At 33.8% G+C, this 25,774-nt stretch overlaps 1 protein-coding gene across 1 annotated transcript in view; it reads left to right on the top strand.

Moving 5' to 3' along the window:
- Positions 1 to 749: 749 nt before the first annotated feature.
- Positions 750 to 25,774, top strand: part of TES (testin LIM domain protein) — a 108,399-nt gene continuing 83,374 nt past the window's right edge. Inside the window, exon 1 of the mRNA XM_074268226.1 lies at positions 750 to 1,105. The gene's annotated coding sequence lies outside the window, so the exon portion shown is untranslated. The remainder of the gene's footprint in view (positions 1,106 to 25,774) is intronic.

Raw genomic sequence — 25,774 nt, 5'->3', positions numbered from 1 at the left:
CGTGAGCTCCCAAACATTTTTAGTACTAATAACTTTTAATAAATCTTATACCCCATATTTATTTTGAAAGGAAATAAATTCTAAAGTCTACTATGTATAAGAAAAAGCTTCTCCTGTATTCTATTAAGGATGAAAGGAAATAAATCTAGAATTCACTATGTATATGCAAAAAAAGACATAAAATAAAATACATTGACTTCAATAATATATTTTTTCCCTATGCCCTTGACAACCTTCTCATAACTCTTGATCTAAACAAATTTGGAATACCAAAATATAAGGGTGGGAATGAACATCCCTCTGGCAGTTAAAGGAATCACAGCCATAAACTCCCATCACTTGAGGCCATGTATAGATATCAGAGTATGGATGAGTTTATGCCATTCATGATGTGTGGTTTTGTAATTACATAGAAATGCCCAGGACAGGAAAACCTAGAACCCCTGACGAGCTGCCTTAGGATCAGGATAGCCTGGCTTCAAGCTTTATTTCTGATCCATAATGTCTATGTCATCTTGGCAAGGCACTTGGCCCCACAGGGTCCTGAAGCAGTTTTAACTGCAGAACTATTGTCACTCTGCCATGTTAGCAGTTTCCTTATCAAGAGCTCCTTATATCAATGAAATCACAATTCCAGACAATATTCAATAGTTTTACTTTTTCTCTTGAAGAATCAGTTTCTATGGTGATAGGTGGTAGAATTCTAATTCCAGCTACCATTCTACTTTACTCTTCCATAGAAGAAGGTTTTGTGGGAGAAGAAGCAGAGGAAGGTCTTGAGCTGAAGAGTAAGAGGAAAAAGAAGAAAGAGCTGGTGATTTAGATGATTTTTGAATTTTAAAGAAGATCAGAGATTGAATTTGGGGAGGGAAAATTTGTAAAGAAGGGCTAGAATTAAAAGAGTAGAAACATTAGCATAAAAGGACTCACATTGAAAGAAAAATATTTGAGGAGAAGGAAAAAAAGAGGAGGAAAGGGACCTGAAGAGGAGAAGGAGGAGGAGGAGCAAAAGGAGAATGAGAAGGATTCTGATTGAAGGAGAAGGACCATTGAAAGAAGAGAAAGTGGAAGAGAAGTAATAGGAAGATAAGACTTAAAGGAAAAGGTAAGGTAAATAAGACAAGTTGGTAAGGCAAAGTAAGAAAAGGTTAATAAGGGGATAAAAGGAAGTAAAGAATTTAACAGGTAAGAGGTAAAGTGATGATTCAAAGTTTAAAGAAAATAGCTCTGCTGCTTGTTATCCTTATCAAAGCAGTTTCCCACAGCAGTTATTCAAGGGAGCTATTATCAAGAAATACATGTGCTAGAGCTCAAACTTGTTGAAGAAAGGAGAGCATTGGGAGAAATTTGTAGTAATATACAAATTTATAACTAGGAATTTTTGTTCCTATAGCAAAAGGCAGGAAAGGCCTAGAATTGATGGGAGAATAAAGGAGAGAAAATAGAATTCCTAGGAAACAGACATAATTCTAGAACAGATGAATTTATCCTGTGGATCATCTGGTAGCATATTCTATTGATTTGCAAAATTATGTAATAGCTAGGTTGTACATTACCAGCTCCAACATTATGTACATAGTCACAAGCCCACTCATCATGGATGACATAAACTCATCTATATTCTGATGTCTGTATATGGCCCCAGGGTATAGGAATTTATGACAGTAATACCTCTAAATACTAACTGGATATCCACACTCTCTTCCATTTTAGTACTCCAATCCTGTCCACATTGGTTTAGTCCAAGCCTCTTTTCCATCACTGGAAAAAAAATTTTTAAATTGCTCAAACTTAATATAATTAAATGTTTGAAAATTAAACAACTTTATTACTTCTCATTCATCAAAATAGCAAAAATAATTAAAAACAACAAAATTAAATGCTAGCAAGATCCTGGAAAAGTAGGTACACTAATTCTTCACTTGTGGAATTGCAAACTAGGGAAATCTTTAAGATAAAAATCTGACAAAATGCAATAAAAGTTACAAAGATATACATATTATATTATTTCATTGTTATGAGTTTACTCCAAAAGTCTTAAATAAATGTTATGATTTGAAATTTTTTCATAACTATTATTCATCATTGCACAAGAAATTCCCCCAAGAAGGGAAAGCTTAATTAAATGCTAGTATGTTAATTTAATGAAATATTATACTTAAATTATAACATATAACAAATATGGGGATTCTAAAGAAACCCAGAAATATCTTTATGAAAGTGGAAGAAGGAAAAGGAGAAAGAGAAAAAAGCACATAATGATGATTACCACATAAGAGAAAAATTAGAGATTGAATCAACAAATACAAAATATGTATAAAAACCTAAAGAGAACACCTGTATCAAATGTGTTGAAAATAATTTGAGTAACAGAGCATGTTTAACTAGTGCCAATAGTTAATATTAAGCTTATAATAAAAATATTTTAAAATAAGAATGTCTCATTTTGTGAGGAAATTGAGCAACTACAGAAGAAAAGGATGACAGAAATATCAGCCGAGGCAAGAATAGAATCAGAATTGTCATTGGAGTGTACCACAAGCTACCTAGGTAGGAAAAGGAAATAGATGATGATCCAACAGATAAAATGCTTTGCTTATTATGTAATTGTGATATGAAATTCTGGTTAAACAGATAACATCATTGTCTCTTTCTGAATAAAAAATACAGGTATTAAGTGTAAGCTTCTCTTAATGATAAATTCCATAGTTCCATTGGAGGAACCAACAGGGAAAGATTTCTTTTTTTTTTCTTTAACTTTTTTTCTCTTCACTTCCCCTCCCGCTGAAAAAATATAACAAATATGGGCAGTTAGGCAAAACAAACTGACACCTTATTATTTTATATCTCTTTCTACATTTTGAGTCCAAAATATCTCTGTTTTTTAGAATCATGTCTAGTCGTTGCATTGACCAGAGATCCTAAATCTTTCAAGATTGTGTATGAGTCAAGATAACATAAGATTTAGCAGCTTCTACATTAAAGAACTGGAGAACTTGAAATATGATGTTCTGGAGACCAATGAAGCTAGGATTATAACCAAGAATCACCTACCAAACAGAATATAATCCTCCAGGGGAAAAGGTAGTTATTCAGTGAAATAGAGGATTTTCAAGCATTTGTGATGAAAAGACTAGAACTAAATAGAAAATTTGATTTTCAAATATAGGACTTAGGAGAAATATAAGGAGGTAATCAGGAAAGTGATATAAGGGTCTTAATAATGTAATATTCCTACATGGAAGAATGATACTTGTAACTTATTAGAACTTTCTCATTATTATGACAGTTAGAAGGAGTATATATAGACAAAGGATACAGAGGTGAGTTGAATATGAAGGGATAATATCCAAAAATATATAAGTAGTGAGAGAGGAATGTACTTGGAAAAAAGGAAAGGAAGAAGTGGAATGGTTTAAGTTATTTGCCATAAAAGAGGAAAGAAAAATCTTTTACTGTGGAAGGGCAGAGGGGGAGGACAGGATTAAGTGAGTTAACCTTACTCTCATCAGAAATGACTCAAAGAAGAAATGACATACATACAATATAGGTATAGAAATCTATCTTACCCTTCAGGAAAGTAAGAGGGGGAAGGAAAGTGGTAAGGCTGATAAAATAGAATAAATGGAGGGAAATATAGTTATCAATAGTAATTATAAAAAGAATTTTGAAGCAAGTTTCTCTGTTAAGGTCTCATTTTTCAAACATATAGGGAACTGAGTCAAATTTATAAAAAAAAATAATAATAAGAGCCACGCTCCAATTGATAAATGATCAATAAATATGGACAAAGCTCTAAGGGCTTTAAAATCATGTGTATCCTTTGCCCTAACAATACTACTGCTAGGCATAAATCCCAAAAGAGATTTTTTTTAAAAGGACCTATATGTACAATAATATTAATAGGGAAAAAAATAGAAACTTAAGGGAATGCCCAACAATTGGGAAATAGATAAATAAATTATGACAGGTTATTATGGTGAAATATTATTATTCTATGGGAAATGATATGGAGTACTCTCAGAAAAACCCAGAAAGTCTTTCTTGAAGTCAAGCAAAGGGAATATACTATGTACAAAGTAATAGCAATGTTCTGGCATGATCAACTGTGAATGACTTTGCTATTTTCACCAACACAATGATCCATGACTACTGTAAAGGATTTAGGATGAAAAATCCTATGGATACCCAGAGAAATAATTGATTAGCAACATATCTGCAATTTACAGTTTTAGAAATCTGCATGAGCCACTGAAAAATTAAGTGATATCCACTGAATGGCATAGCATCTGAATATTTAAAGGAAGATAAATGAATTAAAAAGACAAATAGGTAAATAATAGTTATTTGGGACTCCAACATAACCCTTTCAGACCTAAGTAAATGTTGTTTTGAATAGAATTTTAGAAAAAATAGATGATAGTTTTATGATTACTGAATGAAAATCATAGGAATACATACATATATATTCAAAAATTAACGATGAATTAGGGCATAATAAATTGATAAATTTTAAAATGAGAACTGTTAAATAAATATATATATACTATATATATAGCATATAGATAGATAGATAGATAGATAGATAGATAGATAGATAGATATCTATATCTGTTTCTCCTGATGGTACCACTTCCTTTGTCACAGGTCTCTCCCCACTGCCATATTTAGGCACTTCCTGTACCCAACTCCACTAAACAAACTCTCTCCCTTTAAATTTCACAAAATCTAAATTTATCGTTTAATATAGATCCAGGGGCTATTATCTAAGAATGCCCCCAGGACATTCATTTTCTATTCTCATTAGTGATACTTTTTACTTTCCCAAGGACTGCCTTCCTTTCCACCCTTGCCCTTCCCATTACTTCCCTTTCCTATCTCCACCATTTGGTAAACTGAATTCATACAGGACAAGTGTTCACCATGTGGTCAAAAAAAACAAATAAAAAAACTCTTAAGGTTTCTCAAGAACTCTGGAACTGATTATATGACATGGGAGACATTGTCACAGGACTGCCCTGCATTGCATTCCCTCATCAGAAAAGATGCTGTGCTCTTTGACCCAAGTGGAATCAGCTCAGAAAAAAAATGCAAGTTATGCAAAGTTAGAGAAGCCACCCCAAATGTTCATAGGAACTATCTGTGTCTGACCTGTGGCAGAGTGTTCCGAGCTCTTATTTATCTGATCAGCAACAGTCAGATACATAGTTTTGTCTTTTTGGTCTTCTTCCACAATAATGGACGAAAACCAACTAACCAATAAACTTTACTCTCAAATCCCCTTATCCCTTGTCCTATCATTATTTACACTTTTCCAAACCCCAAACCTGGATTACTTCCATATTCTTATACCTTTTGTACTTGCTACTTAATAAAGCTCTAGGAAATCATGAAACCATGCTGACTCACTATATTATAAATTTAGGTCATCTAATTTCAACTGAGCTTCCAGTACACCTAATTATTTCTCTATTATATTTTCTACAGAAACTATTTCAAAACTTCTTGTCTTCTCAAAACTCTCATGAGACTGTTTCTTCCTTTCTGCCTACTGCACACCAATTTGTAGTCAAGAACTTGTCCTCTTACTTCAACAACAATAAATGAGACCATTTTCTAGGATATCCCCTCTACCTTTTCCCTTCTTCTCACCTGACATAATTCATATTTCTCCCTCCACTATTTCTATCTCCTTCCAATTTCAGATGAAGAAGTAACCTTTCTACTTGCCAAGGCAAATCCCTCTCTTTGTATTCTTGATCTTATCCTTTTTGTTTTTCTATAGTAAATTACTCTATCATCCTCATTCTCTCACTAAACTAATCTTTAATCTCCTCCTGTATACTGGATGTTTCCCTATTTTATGTAGATATTACCATGTTTTCCTCACCTTTGAAAGTAAATTTTATTTCACATTTCCCCAAGCAACAATAAAATCCAATGACTTCAGAGTAAGAGGTGGAAAGTAGAAATTCCAGTGTGGATAACAAGATATCTGGGATAAATGGTTGGCTGTAAAACATGATCTGGTCTAAGTGGTCTCAGAAGGCCTTGCTAGGTGGAATAAACTAATTAGTACAATAACTCACTAATCATTCAGCTGTACCCAGCATTTTAAAGCTATTTTAAAGAATTCAAAATTAAGAGGGTATATGTGGCAATGAAAGAGAGGATTTGACTATATAAATATGGGGTAAGAGGGATTCTATTTCAAGTATGGGGATAGATATGAATAATAAAAGGCACAGACTTAGGAAAAAGGCAGGATGAGAAGGAAAGATGACAAGTTTGACTAGAACACAGCTTACAACCAGATTTTCAACAGCTTTCCATAAACTTTATTCATTAGTCAACAGACTCAATAAAAATGTTTAGATACAAAACTAGCATTGTCATGACAATGCATTAGAAAAATAACATGGACATTATAGAAGCTAGATTGAAAAGGGGGATAGAAAAGGAAAGAAAACCACTTATGAGGTTATTACAGTACTTGTAACAAACTCTATTCAGGTTCAGAGGGCCAGTGGCTCAATAGCCAGCTGTGAGACCTCTAATACAACCACAGAAGACAAATTGTGAGCTCCTGAACCCTAGGATAACAGGTGGGACTAGGCCAGGCCAACACAGTGCAGCAAGAAAGCCTGCAACACAGCTGGCCCCAGCACAGTGGAAATTCAGTAAAAGTCCTCTGTCCACCTGCCAAAAAAACAAGTCTTGGGATAGAATCACCTATGTTTTAGGAGCAGAGCTCAACTTTTAAAAATGAACAAAAATGCAAAAAGAGTTCTGAACATATAAAACTACAATGATGACAGGGAAAATGAGAATACAAATCCAGAAGAAGACAGCAATGGCAAAATGCCTACATGTGAAGTCTTAAAGGGAAATATGAACTGTCTCAAGCTCAGAAGGCTCTCTTGGAAGAGCTCAAAAAAGATCTTAAAAGAAAGATAGAAGAAAAATGGTGAAAAGAAATGTTATGTAGAAGAATTATAAACGTTTTTTTGGGAAAAGCCAACAGCTTGAAAAAGGAAGCAGAGAAAATGACTGAAAAAAACTCCTTAAAAAATAAATTTGGTGACATGGGAGGAAAAAATATACTGAAGAAAATAATTCCTTAAAAAATAAATTTGACAAAATGGAAAAAGAAAAGAAATTCCTTAAAAGTACAATTGATCAAATGCAAAAGGAGGTAAAAATGCAAACCAAAGAAAATAATTCAATAAAAATTAGAATTGGACAAAATGAAGAGAATGATAGAATGAGTCAACAAAAACCCCAAAAGTATGAAAAATAGAAGAAAATATAAAATACTTATTGACAAGTGACCTAGAAAATTGATCCAGGAAAGATAATCTTAGAATTACTGGACTATCTGAAAGTCATGATAAAAAAAAAAAAAGCCTGGACAACATCTTTTCAAAAAATCATTAAGGAAAACTGCCCTGATATTCCAGAACCAGAAAGTAAAGTAGTCATTAAAAAAATTCACCATTCACCTTATGAAAGAGACCCTAAAAGTAAAATTCCAAGTAATATTATAAATAAATTCCAGGATTACACTTCAAGAAGCCAGAAAGTAACAATTCAAATATTGAGGAGCCATAATCATGATTACCCAGCATCTAGCAGCTTCCACATTAAAGGACCAGAAGCCCTAGAATGATATTCTGGAAGGCAAAAATCTTTGGACAACAACCAAGGATCAACTGATGAGGTTTAGTTCCCCTTGATTCCTGGTCAGGGAGCCAAATGATGAGGTTTGGTACAGGGCAGGGAGTTATGGGGACCCCATTCTGGCGGCGCAGGTTCTTTGTAAATGAATTTATGAACCTAAAAAGTTAAACTGGAAAAAGTTAATTATTAGCATTGGCAAGTCAGCCTTTGCTAGAAAGACTGAATTCCTTGCTGGCAAGGTTCTGACAGAGGGATATAAAATTTTTTGTTTGTTTGTTTTTTAATTACAGTTTTTATTTACCAGATATATGCACGGGTAATTTTTCAGCATTGACAATTGCCAAACCTTTTGTTCCAATTTTTCCCCTCCTTCCCCACCCCCACCCAGATGGCAGGTTGACCAATATATGTTAAATATGTTAAAGTATAAATTAAATACAATATATGTATACTTGTCCAAACAGTTGTTTTGCTGTACAAAAAGAATCAGACTTCAAAGTAGTGTACAATTAGCCTGTGAAGGAAATCAAAAATGCAGGTGGACAAAATTAGAGGGATTGGGAATTCTATGTAGTGATTCATAGTCATCTCCCAGAGTTCTTTCCCTGGGTGTAGCTGGTTCAGTTCATTACTGCTCTATTGGAACTGATTTGGTTCATCTCATTGTTGAAGATGGCCACGTCCATCAGAATTGATCATCATATAGTATTGTTGTTGAAATATACAACAATCTCCTGGTTCTGCTCATTTCACTCAGCATCAGTTCCTGTAACTCTCTCTAGGCCTTTCTGAAATCATCCTGTTGGTCATTTCTTACAGAACAATAATATTCCATAACATTCATATACCACAATTTATTCAGCCATTCTCCAATTGATGGGCATCCACTCAGTTTCCAATTTCTGGCCACTATAAAGAGGGCTGCCACAAACATTCTTGCACATACATGTTCTTTTCCCTTCTTTAAGATCTCTTTGGGATATAAGCCCAGTAATAATACTGCTGGGTCAAAGGGTATGCACAGTTTGATAACTTTTTGAGCATAGTTCCAAATTATTCTCCAGAATGGCTGGATATAGTCACAATTCCACCAACAATGTATCAGTGTCCCAGTTTTCCCACATCCCCTCCAACATTATGCATTATCTTTCCCTGTCATTCTAGCCAATCTGACGTGTGTAGTGGTGTCTCAGAGTCGTCTTAATTTGCATTTCTCTGATCTATAGTGATTTGGAGCTCTTTTCATATGGCTAGAAATAGTTTTAATTTCTTCATCTGAGAATTGTCTGTTCATATCCTTTGGCCATTTATCAATTGGAGAAGGGATATAAAGTTTTTTAGCAGAAAAATCCTATCCTAGCCGAGAAATCCCAGCAGGAAGGTAAAGAGGGCCTAGTCCTGTTAGGGAAATAGGTGAGAAAGATAAAGAGGGAGTAATGCTGAAAGAGAATGTCTTTCATTGGGCAGAGAGTCCCTTGCAGGTAGCTATATCTAGGGAGGTCCCTTGGTCTGGCATGATTCCTGCTTTGAGATCCTTTACAGGGAGTTGGTTTGAAGGAAACTTGTTATATGGGCAATTCTTGGAGGGGGTTGGGAGCAGTTTATGTTGAAATCAAAACAGACTATCTTGGAATTGAATGAGAAGTCCTAGACTAATTTTCAACTCAAAAGAGAACATAATTAGTAGTGAGTGTTATCTTTGGGAGTGGTGCTGTTCTCTCAGGATAAGAGAATGAAGCTACTTATCCTGTTTCCCTCAGGTGGGTCTTTTACAGGTAAGAATTCTAGGAGACTATCTCCTCAAAGGAGTTTCAGAGAGAGAGAGTTTTGGGGTTCCCCCTTCAGTTTCAGGGTTCTAACATTACAACTACCTAGCAAAATTAAGCATTATCTTTCAAGGGAAAAGATGGAAATTCAATAAGGGAATTTCAATCATTTCTGAAGAAAAGACCAGAGCTGTTCAGAAAATTTGATCTCCAAATAGAAGACTGAAGAAAGGCATAAGAAGGTAAACAGAGAAGGAAAAAACCACCTTGGTTTTTAAAGGTTAAAATGTTTACATTCCTATATGAGAAGATGATACTTGTAACTCCTGAGAATTGTATCTTTGTCAGGATAGTTAGAAGGGATATTCATAGTCAGAGAGTATAGGTATAAGTTGGCTTTAAAGTGATAATATGAAAAAAAAATAGGGGTGGAAAAAGGACTTTACTAGGAAAAGAGGAAAGATGAGGGAAAATGGCACAAATTATGACATATGAAGAGGCATAAAAGACCTATTATAAAGGGAAAGAAGAGAGAGGAATCAACTTTAATCTCAACTGATTTTGCTCAAATAGGGAATAACATACATACTTAGAGTTTGGTATAGAGATTTGTCTCACCCTATAGGGAAGTAGGAGGGGAAAGGGGGAGGCTAATAAATAGGAGGGCAGAACTAAAATGGGAAAATGATAAGAAAGGGGCAATAAAAGAGGGATTAGAGGACATGGGGGGAGGGTCAAAAGCAAAACATTGGTGGGGAGGAAAAAGATCAAAGAGAGATAAAAGTATGAACTGGGGAAAATAGGATGATAAAAAAACAGAGTAACTTTAATTGTGAATGTGAATGGGATGAATTCTCCCCAAAAATGGAAGTGGATAGCAGAATGGATTAAAATCCAGAATACTACAATATATTGTTTCTAAGAAACACATTTGAAACAGAGAGATACATACATAGCAAAGATAAAAGGCTGGAGAAAAATCTATTATGCTTTAGTTGAAGTAAAAAAGCAAGGGTAGTGATCCTGTTCTGAGACCAAGCAAAAGTAAAAATAGATCTAATTAATAGAGATAAGGAAGGAAACTGCATCTTATATAGATAATGAAGTAATATCAATACTAAATACTAAATCAATACTAAAATAATATCAGTACTAAACGTATATGTACCAACTTGTGTAGCATCCAAATTCTTAGATGAGAAGTTGTTAGTTGCAAGAAGAAAAAGATAGCAAAACTATACTAATAAGAGATATCAGCATCTCTCTGTCTCTTTCTTTTTCTCTCTCTATCTCTGTCTCTGTTTCTCTCTCTCTCTCTCTCTCTCTCTCTCTCTCTCTCTCTCTCTCTCTCTCTCTCACACACACACACACACACACACACACACACACAGTGTAAACACAGAACTAGATGAATCTAACCATAAAATAAACAAGAAAGAAACTAAGGAGGTGAATAGAATTTTAGGAAAGTTAGGTAAGATAAATCGTTGGAGAAAATTGAATGGAGATGAAAGAAACTATACCTTTTCCTCAGTGGTACATGGCACCTACACAAAAATTGATCATATATTAGAGCATTAAAAACCTCATAATCAAATGCAGAAAGGCAGAAATATTAAAAGCATCCTTTTCAGATCATGATACAATAAAAATGCATGTAATAAAGGGCTATGGAAAAAGAGAACAAAAATTAATTGAAAACTAATCTAATCCTAAAGAATGAGTGACTCAAACAACAAATCATAGAAACAATAATTTCATCTAAGAAAATGATGATAATGAGACAACATAACAAAACTTATGGGATGCAGCCAAAGCAGTTATTAGGGGAAATTTTATATCTCTAAATCTCTAAATTCTTACATGAATAAAATAAAGAGGAGATCAATACATTGGGCATGCATCTAGAAGCTAGGAAAATAACAAATTAAAATTTCCCAATTAAATCCTAAATTTAAAAATTCTGAAAATCAAAGGAGAGATTAATAAAATTGAAACTAAGAAAATTATTGAACTAATTTATAAAACCAAAAGTTAGTTTTATGAAAAAAACCAGCAAAAGAGATAAACTTTTAGTTGATTTGATTACAGAAAGGAAATAACTGGTATCAAAAATAAACAGTGAACTTACCAGTAAATAAGAAGAAATTAAAACAATAAGAGCATTTTGCCCAATTGTAGACCAATAAATCTGACAATCTAAGTGAAATGGATGAATATTTACAAAAATATAAATTGCCCAGCTTAACAGAAGAGCAAATAAAGTCCCATTTTTGAAAAAGAAATTGAATAAGCCATCAATGAACTCCCTAAGAAAAAATCTCCAGGGTCAGATGGATTTACAAATGAATTCTACTAAACATTTAAAGAACAATTAATACCAATACCAAAGAACTATTTGGAAAAATAGGGAAAGAAGGAGTCCTACCAATTCCTTTTAGAATACAGCAAAAACTTACCTAAATCAGGAGGCACAAAAACAGGGGGAAAAAATTATAAACCAATTTTCCTAAAGAAAATTGATGTAAAAATGTTAGCAAAGAGATTATAGGAACTTATCACAAGGATAATACACTAAGGTCAAGAGGGATTTATACCAGTAATGCAGGGCTGGTTCAATATCAGGAAAACTATCAGCATAACTGGTTATATCAATAACAAAACTAATAGAAATCACATGATTATCTCAATGGATGCAGAAAAAGCATTTGACAAAAAACAACACCCATCCCAATTAAAAACACTAGAGAGCATAGGAATAAGTGGAATTTTTCTAAAATGAAAATATGTAATTATATGTAATGGAGATAAGCTGGAAGACTTCCCAATAAGATCAGGGATGAAACAAAGATGCCCATTAGTAGCACTATTATTCAATATTATATGAGAAATGTATATTGTTTCTAGTCATTTTTTAGTTGATTCTCTATGATTCTAATTACACTATCATATCATCTGCAAAAAGTGATAGTTTTGTTTTCTCAATATCTCCAATAATTTTTTCAATTTCTTTTTCTTCTCTTATTGCTAAAGCTAGCATTTCTCATGAAAACTTCAGCAAATTTTCAAGATATAAAATAAACCCACATCAATCATTGGCATTTTTGTATGTTCTCAACAAAGTCCAGCAGTAAGAAATAAAAAGAGAAATGCCATTTAAAATAACTGTAAATGATATAAAATATTTGTAAGATTACCTGCCAAGACAAAACCAAAACTATATGAACACAATTACAAAACACTTTTCACACAATGTTAGATGTAAACAATTGGAAGAATATCAGTTGTTCATGGATAGTCTGCACCAATATAATAAAAATAACAATTCTACCTAAATTAATTTACTTATTCAGTCCCAGATTAATTAAACTGCCAAAAAATACTATATTATAGAGCTAGAAAAAATAATAACAAAATTAATCTGGAAGAACAAAAGATCAAGAATATCAAGGATATCAATGGGAAAATACATAAAGGAAAGTGGTCTAGCCATGCCAGCTCAAAAGCTATATTATAAAGTGGCAGTCATCAAAACCATTTGGTTAAGAAACAGAGTAGTGGATCAGTGAAATAGATTAGATACACAAGACACAATAGTCAATGACTAGTAATCCAGTATTTGGTAAATCTGAACATTCTATCTTCTGGGATAAGAACTCACTATTTGACAAAAATTGCTGGGAAAGTAGAAAATAGTATAGTAGACTAGGCAGTTATCAACTCTGTATTGATACTCTGTATCAACATAAGGTTGAAATGATTTTCAAGATTTAGACATAAAGGGTGATACTGTAAGCAAATTAGGAGAGTAAGGAATGTCAGATTTTTGGAGAAGGGAGAAATTTATGACTAAAGAATGAGAGAACATTATGAAATACAAAATGGATAATTTTGCACAAACAAAATCAATGTAGTCAAGATTAGAAGGGAAGCAGAAAACTGGGGGGGAGGGGGCAGGGAGAGAGACATTTTACAGCCAGTATTTCTGATAAAAGCTTCATTTAAAAAATAGAGAACTGAGTTAAATTTATAAGAATACAATTCATTCCCCAACTGATAAATGACCAAAGGTTATATATAGACAATAGTTGATGAAGAAATTAAAGCCATGTCTAGTCATATGAAAAAAAAAAGGCTCTAAATCATACTGATCAGAGAAATTCAAATTAAAACAACTTTGCAATATCATTTCACACCTCTCAGATTGAGAAAGATTGACAAGAATTGTAATAATAAATGCTCTAGGGAATGTGGGGGAACTGGAACACTAATGCATTGTTGATGGAAGTGTGAAATGATTCAACCATTCTGAAGAGCAATTTGGAACTACCCAAAGGCCTACAAATCTGAATATATCCTTTGATCCAGTAGTCTCCATATTGGGTCTGTCCCAAAGAGATAATAAAAGAGGGAAAGGACCCACAAGTACAGAAATGTTTGTAGCAACCCTTTTTGTAGTAGCAAGAAACTGGAAATTGAGTGGATGCCCATCAATTGGAGAATGGCTGAATAACTTTGGTACATGAATGTAATGAAATAATACTATTCTATAAGAAGTGATGAGCAGGCTGATTTCAAAAAAAGCTTGGAAAGACTTACATGAGCTGATGCTGAATGAAGTGAGCAGACTTACATTATACACAGTAATAACAAGATTATGTGATAATCAATTAAGATGGTCTTGGCTCTGCTCAACAGTGTGGAAATTCAAGGCAATTCCAATGAATTGGGGTTGAAAAATGTCATATTCATCTAGAGAGAGAAGTGTAGAGACTGAATATGGATTGAAGTATAGTAGTTTCATCTGTGTTTGTTTATTTGTTTCTCATTTTTTTTCTTTTTGGTTTGATTACTCTTGCATGACATGACAAATATTGAAATATTTTTGAAAGAATTGCACATATTAAACCTTTATCAAGTTGCTTGTTTTCTTGGGGAAAAGGGGAGGTAAGAGAGGAAGGGAGAAAAATTTGGAACACTAAGTCTTATAAAACTATCTTTACATGTATTTGGAGAAATAAAATACTATTGCAACAACAAAAACAGCAACAACAAAAAAAGCAAACTAATACCTGTAATAAGAAAAGATGAGGGTAACAAGTAAGAGAGTTACAGGGATTAGTCTAGCAAAATGCATATAATAGTTTCCAAGTTAAGCTGATTTTCATCCATAATTCAGAAGGGGTTGAAATTATATATCACTGCAAAATTGGCAGTAAAAGAAATGTAAATGACTATTAACAGAATTAGGAAAAAGGGATGATAGGAAGGAAAGATGATGAATGACTAATTTGATTAGTACACAAATTTCACATATACTTGTCAAACTTCAGAGAATGTGAACACACCATCTTTAATATACTTTTCAAAGCCTGAAACATTTCAAAAGTAATTGGTAAAATGGCCAAAGGATGTAGATATGATCTATGTAATTTCTAATTCCCATTTAAGGGAATATTCAGTGTAACAAAGCTTACCAGCTTAATCAGGCACTCAATCAAAGAATTAATAAACATCTTTTAGAACAGTTAAAATATTAAGTGGAAGAAGTAACATTGTTTGGAAAAGTGGAAGAAAGTTCAAGCTGAAATGGAAGAAAAGAGGACAGCTCATTTATCACTGGATATACACTATAACACTTCCAATGCTCAAATGACACTTCCACAGGCCCTAGAGTTGGAAGCCTAGTTGAATTACAATGTCCGGGGTGGACTAGATAGAGTCTGAGGAAACAAAAAGGCAGCAAGGCTTTATCAACAAATCCAATTGCTCTAATCTCAGTCCTGTTTGCAAAAAGGTTACCAGTTTTGTATGTCAAGAGAATGTTGTAGTTACAATTTATTTAAATTTTTGCAAAGTATTTGACAAAGTCTTGTCATTCTTCGACATTCATTTCTATAAGACTTTTGTGTTCCAATTTTTTTCACCTTCCTTCTCTTCCTTACTCTTTCCCTAAGAAAGCAAGCAGTCTGATATAGGTTAAATATGTGCAGTCCTTTTAAACATATTTCCATAAGCCATGTCATTATTCCTGGAACATTTGTGGGCAAGAAGATATTATGATAAGATACCTTCAAAAATAATTTAATGGTCAGGTCCAAAGAGTATTTGTCAATGACTGGATGTTAAATTAGATGATGCCCTGGCAACTGATTTTGGCCCTATGATTTTTAGCATTTTGTCAGCATTTTGTATAAAGACTTATAGGGCAAATTCATCATTAGAAAATACAAAGCTAAGAGGTGATAGCTAACACATTGGATGATCCTTGAAGGCTTGAGCATTTGGAAGGTTTTTCCACATGAAATCTAACAGAGGTAAATTTAAAGCCTTACACTTGAGTTTTAAAAATCAACTTTATAAATACAAGATAGGTAAGTATAGTGAAATAGGAGTGAATGTGAAAAAATCAGTGTATCTTAGTAGACTACAAGTTCAATATGATTTAGCAGTATGAAGTACCAGTTTAAAAAAGTAATGCAATCTTTTGGCTCATTGAAGAAAGACATAACTTCTGGTAATAGAAGATGATAGTAGCTATGTAACTGTACTCTGTCTTGGTTAGAATATATCTATATACTATAGTTAATTTTAAGTGCTATGTTTTAGGAAAGAAACTAAAAAACTGGAGAGTATTCAGAAAAGAACAACCAGGATGAAGAAGAATTTTGAATCAGTCTTGTTATATGAGAATTAATTGAAGGAACTGTGCATGTTTAGGCTGGTGATGAGAAAGGGAAGTGGGGAAGAAGTTTCATAACTTTATAACTGTAGAAGCAGTTAGGTGGTGCAGTGCATAAAGAACAAGACCCAGAGTCATTAAAAACCCGAGTTTAGATCTGGCCTCAGACACTTACTAACTACATGATCTTAAACAAGTATTTTAACCTCTGTTTCAGTTTTGTCATGTGAAAAATGGTACATTGTTAGGAGGATCAAATGAGATAATAATTATAAAGTGTTTAGCATAGTGTTTGGTACATAATGCTATATAAATATTATCAATTATTATATGTCAGGTCTAGATCTTCTTTTGATCATACATATCTTTCTTTCTTTCTTCTTTTTTTTTTTTTTTTTGAGGCAATTGGGGTTAAGCAACTTGTGCAGAATCCCACAGTCAGTAATGAGTATTAAGCAGCTGAGGCTGAATTTGAATTCAGGTCCTTCTGACTTCAGGGCCAATGCTCTATTAACTGCGCCATTTACCTTCCCTTATCATGCATGTTATGGATGATGGCTTCTATTTCACTTTTTAATTTATTTGGCCATTACAAGCAATATGTTTTATTCTAGGCTTTTAGGATTTAGAGCTAGAAGACTTTAGGGATTATCAGATTCAGCTCTTCATGTTGCAAATTGGAAAACTGAGATCAAGAAAGATCAAGTGATCTTCCAGATAGTGGAACTGGGATTCAAACCTAAATTCTCTGTTTCCAAATCCATTGACTGAACCACTAATTTATATGAATTTTTTCTCATCTTTAAAAAGATCTTTTTTAATGGTCTACACATATATGTAAGGTAGCTTTAAGGAAAATATGAGATGAACTAGTCAAGCCTATAAAAATAATTTTATGAATTTTTGTTTCTATTGTTACAATTCTAATACAGACTCATCATCAACACTTTTGTAATATTTAGATACTTTGTCATTATTCCTGACCTCACTCTTTCCCTTCCAAAAGATCCTTCATAATTCTTCCAGATTGGACTGTGATGTAACTTCTCTACACAAGAAAATTTCCACTGGACTGCCATTACCCAATGACCCATTGAGAAATAATATTAAAGGCTTTACATAATTTACTATTACCTTCTCATCTCAAATATTACCCTCTGGCACTCTATAATCCAGCCAAACTAGGCTACTCTTTGTCCAATAAATGCACTGCATCCTTTAGTTCTTTGTGCCTTTGTTTTACCTTTCCCGATGCCTAGAGTATTGTCTCTCCCCCTCCTTACTTGTTAATTTGCTATCTGTTCTTTATTTTTTTTTTATTATAGCTTTTTATTGACAGAACAAAATCATGGGTAATTTTTACACCATTGTTCCTTGCACTCACTTCTGTTACAACTTTTCCCATCCCTCCCTCCACCCCCTCCCCTAGACGGCAGGTAGTCATATACATGTAAAACATGTTAAAGTATTTCCTAGATACAATATATGTGTGCAGATCCGTACAGTTCTCTTGTTGCACAAGAAAAATTGGATTCAGAAGGTAAAATTAACAGTTTACACTCATTTTCCAGTGTTCCTTTTCTGGATATAGCTGATTCTGTCCATCATTGATCAATTGGAATTGGATTAGCTCTTCTCTATGTTGAAGATATCCACTTCCATCAGCATACATCCTCATACAGTATCATTGTTGAAGTGTATAATAATCTTCTGGTTCTGCTCATTTCACTCAGCATCAGTTGATGTAAGTCTCTCCAAGCCTCTCTGTATTCCTCCTGCTGGTCATTTCTTACAGAACAATAATATTCCATAACCTTCATATACCATAATTTACCCAACCATTCTCCAATTGATGGACATCCATTCATCTTCCAGCTTCTAGCCACTATGAAAAGGGCTGCCACAAATATTTTGGCACATACAGGTCCCTTTCCCTTCTTTAGTATTTCCTTGGGATATGAGCCCAGTAGTAGCACTGCTGGGTCAAAGGGTATGCACATTTTGATAACTTTTTAGGCATAATTCCAGAATGGTTGGATTCTTTCACAACTCCACCAACAATGCATCAGTGTCCCAGTTTTCCCACAGCCCCTCCAACATTCATCGTTATTTGTTCCTGTCATCTTAGCCAATCTGACAGGTGTGTAATGATATCTCAGAGTTGTCTTAATTTGAATTTCTCTGATCAATAGTGATTTGGAACACTCTTTCATATGAGTGGAAATAGTTTTAATTTCATCATCTGAAAATTGTCTGTTCATATCCTTTGACCATTTATCAATTGGAGAATGGTTTGATTTCTTATAAATTAAAGTCAATTCTCTGTATATTTTGGAGATGAGGCCTTTATCAGAACCTTTAACTGTAAAAATGTTTTCCCAATTTGTTATTTTCCTTCTAATCTTGTTTGCATTAGTTTTGTTTGTGCAGAAACTTTTTAATGTGGTGTAATCAAAATGTTCTATTTTGTGATCAATAATGGTCTCTAGTTCTCCCTTGGACACAAACTCCTTCCTCCTCCACAAGTCTGAGATGGTAAACCATCCCATGTTCCTCCAATTTATTTATGATTTCATTCTTTATGCCTAAATCTTGGACCCATTTTGATCTTATCTTAGTATGTGGTTTTAAATGTGGGTCCATGCCTAGTTTCTGCCATACTAATTTCCAGTGCTATCTGTTCTTTAAAGCAAGACTCAAGTACCATTAGTTTCAGGAAGTCTTCTCTCAGATCAGTAATAACCTTCAAATCAATTTAAGAAGTATTTATTAAGTACTTTTTTTTTTTTTTTGATTATGATGGCACAGTTTATTGAAGGCTTTACAAGATAGAGATTTAAGGTTTGATCCTAAAAGTAATAAGGAAGAACTTGAGTTCATTTTTTTTTAATTTTTTATTTTATTTTATAATTATAACATTTTTTGACAGTACATATGCATGGGCAATTTTTTACAACATTATCCCTTGCACTTACTTCTATTCAGATTTTTTCCCTTCCTCCCCCAACCCCCTCCCCCAGATGGCAAGCAGTCTTATATATGTTAAATATATTACAGTATAATTTAGATACAATATATGTGTGTAGAACCGAATTTTTTGTTGCACATGAAGAATTGGATTCAGAAGGTAAAAATAACAGTTTACATTCATTTCCCAGTGTTCCTTTTCTGGATGTAGCTGGTTCTGTCCATCATTAATCAATTGGAATTGGATTAGCTCTTCTCTATGTTGAAGAAATCCACTTCCATCAGCATACATCCTCGTACAGTATCATTGTTGAAGTGTATAATGATCTTCTGGTTCTGCTCGTTTCACTCAGCATCAGTTGATGTAAGTCTCTCCAAGCCTCTCTGTATTTCTCCTGTTGGTCATTTCTTATAGAACAATAATATTCCATAACATTCATATACCATAGTTTACCCAACCATTCTCCAATTGATGGACATCCATTCATCTTCCAGCTTCTAGCCACTATGAAAAGGGCTGCCACAAACATTTTGGCACATACAGGACCCTTTCCCTTCTCTAGTAGTTCCTTGGGGTATAAGCCCAGTAGTAGTATGGCTGGGTCAAAGGGTATGCACATTTTGATAACTTTTTGGGCATAATTCCAGATTGCTCTCCAGAATGGTTGGATTCTTTCACAACTCCACCAACAATGCATCAGTGTCCCAGTTTTCCCACAGCCCCTCCAACATTCATCGTTATTTGTTCCTGTCATCTTAGCCAATCTGACAGGTGTGTAATGATACCTCAGAGTTGTCTTAATTTGCATTTCTCTGATCAATAGTGATTTGGAACACTCTTTCATATGAGTGGAAATAGTTTTAATTTCATCATCTGAAAATTGTCTGTTCATATCCTTTGACCATTTATCAATTGGAGAATGGCTTGATTTCTTATAAATTAAAGTCAATTCTCTGTATATTTTGGAGATGAGGCCTTTATCAGAACCTTTAACTGTAAAAATTTTTTCCCAATTTGTTACTTCCCTTCTAATCTTGTTTGCATTAGTTTTGTTTGTGCAGAAACTTTTTAATTTGGTGTAATCAAAATGTTCTATTTTGTGATCAATAATGGTCTCTAGTTCTCCCTTGGACACAAACTCCTTCCTCCTCCACAAGTCTGAGAGGTAAACCATCCCATGTTCCTCCACTTTATTTATGATTTCATTCTTTATGCCTAAATCTTGGACTCATTTTGATCTAATCTTAGTATGTGGTGTTAAATGTGGGTCCATGCCTAGTTTCTGCCATACTAATTTCCAGTTTTCCCAGCAGTTTTTGTCAAATAATGAATTCTTATCCCAAAATTTGGGATCTTTGGGTTTGTCAAAGATTAGATTGCTTTTTTATTCACTATCTTGTCCTGTGAACCTAACCTATGCCACTGATCAACTAGTCTATTTCTTAGCCAATACCAAATGGTTTTGGTGACTGTTGCTTTATAATATAGCTTTAAATCAGGTACACTTAGACCACCTTCCTCTGACTTTTTTTTCATTAGTTCCCTTGCAATTCTCGACCTTTTATTCTTCCATATGAATTTTGTTGTTATTTTTTCTAGGTCATTAAAATAGTTTCTTGGGAGTCTGATTGGTATAGCACTAAATAAATAGATTAGTTTGGGGAGTATTGTCATCTTTATTATATTCGCTCGGCCTATCCAAGAACATTGAATGTCTTTCCAATTATTTAAATCTGACTTTATTTTTGTGGCAAGTGTTTTGTAATTTTGCTCATATAATTCCTGACTCTCCTTTGGTAGATATATTCCCAAATATTTGATACTATCAACTGTTATTTTGAATGGAATTTCTCTTTGTATCTCTTGCTGTTGGATTGTGTTGGTAATGTATAAAAATCCTGAGGATTTATGTGGATTTATTTTGTATCCTGCGACTTTGCTAAAATTCTGAATTATTTCTAATAGCTTTTTAGCAGAGTCTTTGGGGTTCTCTAAGTATACCATCATGTCATCATTTATTAAGTACTTTTGAAGTACTGGGCCTTGTTGCAGGTATGAAGGATACAATATAAAGACAAAAATGACAATATTTCCTGAGTTCTTACAATCTAATTCCTCTTCTGAGCTCTTTTAGTACTTAATTTTGTTATTCTCTAATACTTTTATAATATAACATATCAAAAGCCTCTAATTTTGTTCTTATTGGATTTTCTTTAAAGCAACTCAGATCACAATTCAGTTCAATTCATAAACATTTATTAAATGTCTAATATGTGCCAGATCCTGTTCTAAATCTTGAGGGATACAAAAAGAGGTAAAAGACTCCCTTCCCTCAAGGAGTTTACAATTTAATGGGAGAGACAATGTGAACACAAATATATATGAAACAGTTATATATAAGATAAATAGGAAATAATAAAAAGAAGGAAAGAATTAGAATAAAGAGAGGTTAGAGAAGGCTTTCTGTAGAAGATAAGATTTTATTTGGGACTTAAAGGAAGCCAGGGCGATCAGGAGTTGGGGCAGAGGTGGGAGAGCATTCTAGGTATGGGGCACACTCAGAGAGAGAATATTTGAAACTGGATATTAGGTCTCAAAGATTCATTAATCTGTGGCCAACCTGGTGAGAAACCTCTCCAACATCAGTCATGCTGCTTCATAGACAATTTATCACCATTGTCAGGTCTATATTCACAACCTTCCCATTTTGGTAGGATCTGTCAGACTTTAAGATCTTGTAACTTAGCATTTCTTGTATAAATATGCAGATCAATGTGCTGGTCACTGGGATATAAAGTTTAATTAAGATTCAGCCCCTCTGCATTTAAAATCTATGGTCTCATCATAGATATGACACAATACACTCAGATAACTATAAGGAAGAATAATATTTTATTGTGTAATAACTGCTTGAAGACAGGGGCATGTTTTATCTAAATATGTTATCTCCCACAGTGCCTATCATTTTAAAAAAATTATTTATAAATTTTTTTGACATTATATATGCATGAGTAATTTTTTTTTAATAACATTATCCCTTGTATTCATTTTTCCAAATTATCTCCTCCCTCCCTCTACTCCCTCCCCTTGATGACAGGCAATCCCATATATTTTACATGTGTTACAATATAACCTAGATACAATATATGTGTGTAAATACCATTTTCTTGTTGCACATTAAGTATTAGGTTCCGAAGGTATTAGTAACCTGGGTAGATAGACAGTAGTGCTAACAATTTACATTTACTTCCCAGTGTTCCTTCTCTGGGTGTAGTTGTTTCTGTCCATCATTGATCAGCTGGAAGTGAGTTGGATCTTCTCCATGTTGAAGATATCCACTTCCATCAGAATACATCCTCATACAACATTGAAGTGTACAGCGATCTTCTGGTTCTATTCATTTCACTCAGCATCAGTTGATGTAAGTCTCTCCAAACCTCTCTGTATTCCTCCTGCTGGTCATTTCTTACAGAGCAATAATATTCCATAACCTTCATATACCATAATTTACCCAACCATTCTCCAATTGATGGACATCCATTCATTTTCCAATTTCTAGCCATTACAAAAAGGGCTACCACAAACATTTTGGCACATACAGGTCCCTTTCCCCTCTTTAGTGTTTCCTTGGGATATAAACCCAGTAGCAGCACTGCTGGATCAAAGGGTATGCACAGTTTGATAACTTTTTGGGCATAGTTCCAAATTGCTCTCCAGAATGGTTGGATTCTTTCACAACTCCACCAACAATGTATTAGTGTCCCAGTTTCCCCACATCCCCTCCAACATTCATCATTATTTGTTCCTGTCATCTTAGCCAATCTGACAGGTGTGTAGTGGTATCTCAGAGTGGTCTTAATTTGCATTTCTCTGATCAGTAGTGATTTGGAACACTCTTTCATATGAGTGGATATAATTTCAATATCATCATCTGAGAATTGTCTGTTCATATCCTTTGACCATTTATCAATTGGAGAATGGTTTGATTTCTTATAAATTAGGGTCAGTTCTCTATATATTTTGGAAATGAGATCTTTATCAGAACCTTTAACTGTAAAAATATTTTCCCAATTTGTTACTTCCCTTCTAATCTTGTTTGCATTAATATTGTTTGTACAGAAACTTTTTAGTTTGATGTAATCAAAATCTTCTATTTTGTGATCAATAATGATCTCTTCCTCTGGTCATAAATTCCTTCCTCCTCCACAGGTCTGAGAGGTAGACTATTCTCTGTTCCTCTAATCTATTTATGATCTCATTCTTTATGCCTAAATCATGGACCCATTTTGATCTTATCTTGGTATATGGTGTTAAGTGTGGATCCATATCTAATTTCTGCCATACTATTTTCCAGTTTTCCCAACAGTTTTTTCCAAATAATGAATTTTTATCCCTAATGTTGGTATCTTTGGGTTTGTCAGAGACTAGATTGCTATAGATGTACCCTTTTTTGTCCTTTGTATCTAATCTGTTCCACTGATCTACCGGTCTATTTCTTAGCCAATACCAAATGGTTTTGGTGACTGCTGCTATATAATATAGCTTTAGATCAGGTACACCTAGACCACCCTCATCCCACAGTGCCTATCATGCAGTATAAACTTAATAAATGTTTATCAGATCATATTTGAGGCAGTCTTGTCTTCTTAAATATATTTCATGTACCATGAGTCCAGGGCCAAGATATTTTGTTTTATTTTATTATTGAATCCTCTAAAATGTTTTGAACAATGTAGGCAAGACTGACTCAAAAAAGGGAAACTATAAGAGACAATATAAGTATCATAAACTAATACCAATAATAAATACTATAAGAGTTCAAAGATAAGAAAAGTTGAATCTATCTTGTATTATAATTGAAGGCTTCATGTTGAAGGGTAGCATATTAGATTTCAATTGCAAAAATAAATGGCATTAATAAAGGCAGAGAGATGGAAACACTCTTAGAGAAATAACAAGTTTAATCAAAGGCAGACATTATTTTATTTTTGTCTTTGTTTTCCAATACATGTACATTGCCTGATATACAGATGGCACCTAATAAATGCTTGGTTGTTTGATATGGCTTATTGAGAGAGAAATCTGCTACCATGTTGTGATGAGACTAAATTCAACAACTGAATTAAAATCTACAAATGATTATTAAATGCTAATAGCATGGAGAGTACAGTGGTAGGGACCCGGGAAAGATAAAAGGTTTAGTAAAACACATTTCCTATCTCCATGGACCTACAGTAAAAAGTGATACCTGTGGATTATAGATTTACTTATCTCTATAACATTTACTATGTATTCAGTGCTCTGTCCACTAAGTTATGCTGTCTCTAATAGTAAGTGACTAAGAGAGATGGAAATGTTGGAGAAGAGCAGCAAAAGTTTACTGGAGATAGAGGTATTTGACTTGAAATGTAAGGGTCTGGTAAGTGCTATTTAAAAAAAAAAAAAAAAAAAAAAAGGGAAAAGAAGCTTTCCAGACAAATATTATGAGTAAAGGCACAGAAGTAGGAAAGTAATGGGTATGTATGCACATAATATGTACTGCTGTAGAGATTAAGAACATAGAATTAGTATGTGAGGAGCCTAGTGAAGCATGGGAGAAGAATCAAATACAGTGCTAAAATAGGTACACATATGCATTGATTTTTATACATATACTGCATATACACTTACATATATTTATATAAATGTGTACATATGTGTATATGGGCTGTTCAAGGAAGATTAGTACTTCTGATATGAGGGCTTGTCCAGCCCTTTTCAGAACTGCTCATCCACATTTAGTGTCTGCATCTGACATCCAACTCTCATCTATGGTTCCAAGAAGCTCTAGCATACCCAATGGCTACACCCTAGTAAACCATCTCAGCAATTTAATTCTGTGTTCTCCCCTAAAAATGAATTACAGTGGCTGCCTAATGAATACTATCAGGATCAAATATACACTTACTTCCTTGACATTTAAAGCTCTTCATAATTTTTCCCTTCTCACTTTTTCATATACTCTGACCACACTGGCCCATTTACTATTTCTCCAAAGGAAAAAAAAAAATCTCCCAAATCCATTCTTTTCCACAAGCTGTACTCAGCCTAGAATTCTCTACCCCCTCATACCCATCTCATATCTTCCTTAGATTCCTTTAAGACTAATCTCAAATCCCACTCCTGGAGGCATTTCCCAGTCTTCTATCCGGTCTAGCCACTAGCTGCTAGTTCCTTAACTTTTCTACCACCTTCCAGCTATATTCTATTAGAATATAAGTTTCTTAAGGGCAAACAATGTTTTGGGCCTTTCTTTCCATCTTTATAATGCTAAGCACAGTTCCTAGAATATAAAATCTTTAACTATAAAAACTTAGATGCACTACTCTAAAAGAACAGCTTAGATTTATTGCTTTAAAACAACAAATAATTGCCAAATAATTTTCATGTATGGAATGTGATAATTGTGTCTTATTTTCATTCCTTAAACTATTTCCCCACTTCTTCCTAAGGATAAATTCATAAAGTATACTTATGGGCTTAGATAGCTTCATATCACCTGTCATCATAGACAACCCACATTCTCCTTATTGGTTAACCTTTGAAACTCACAAAACATTTTAGTTTCATACTGTCATTTCCCTCAAGCAGTTACTGTTTTCAAAGATCTGAGGGTTAGACCTGAAAGCATATATAGTA

This window comes from Sminthopsis crassicaudata, chromosome 5 (assembly GCF_048593235.1).
Source record: "Sminthopsis crassicaudata isolate SCR6 chromosome 5, ASM4859323v1, whole genome shotgun sequence".
Lineage (NCBI taxonomy): Eukaryota > Metazoa > Chordata > Mammalia > Dasyuromorphia > Dasyuridae > Sminthopsis > Sminthopsis crassicaudata.
The sequence above is the reverse complement of the archived record's forward strand: the minus strand, read 5'-3'. Positions and strand labels throughout refer to the sequence as shown.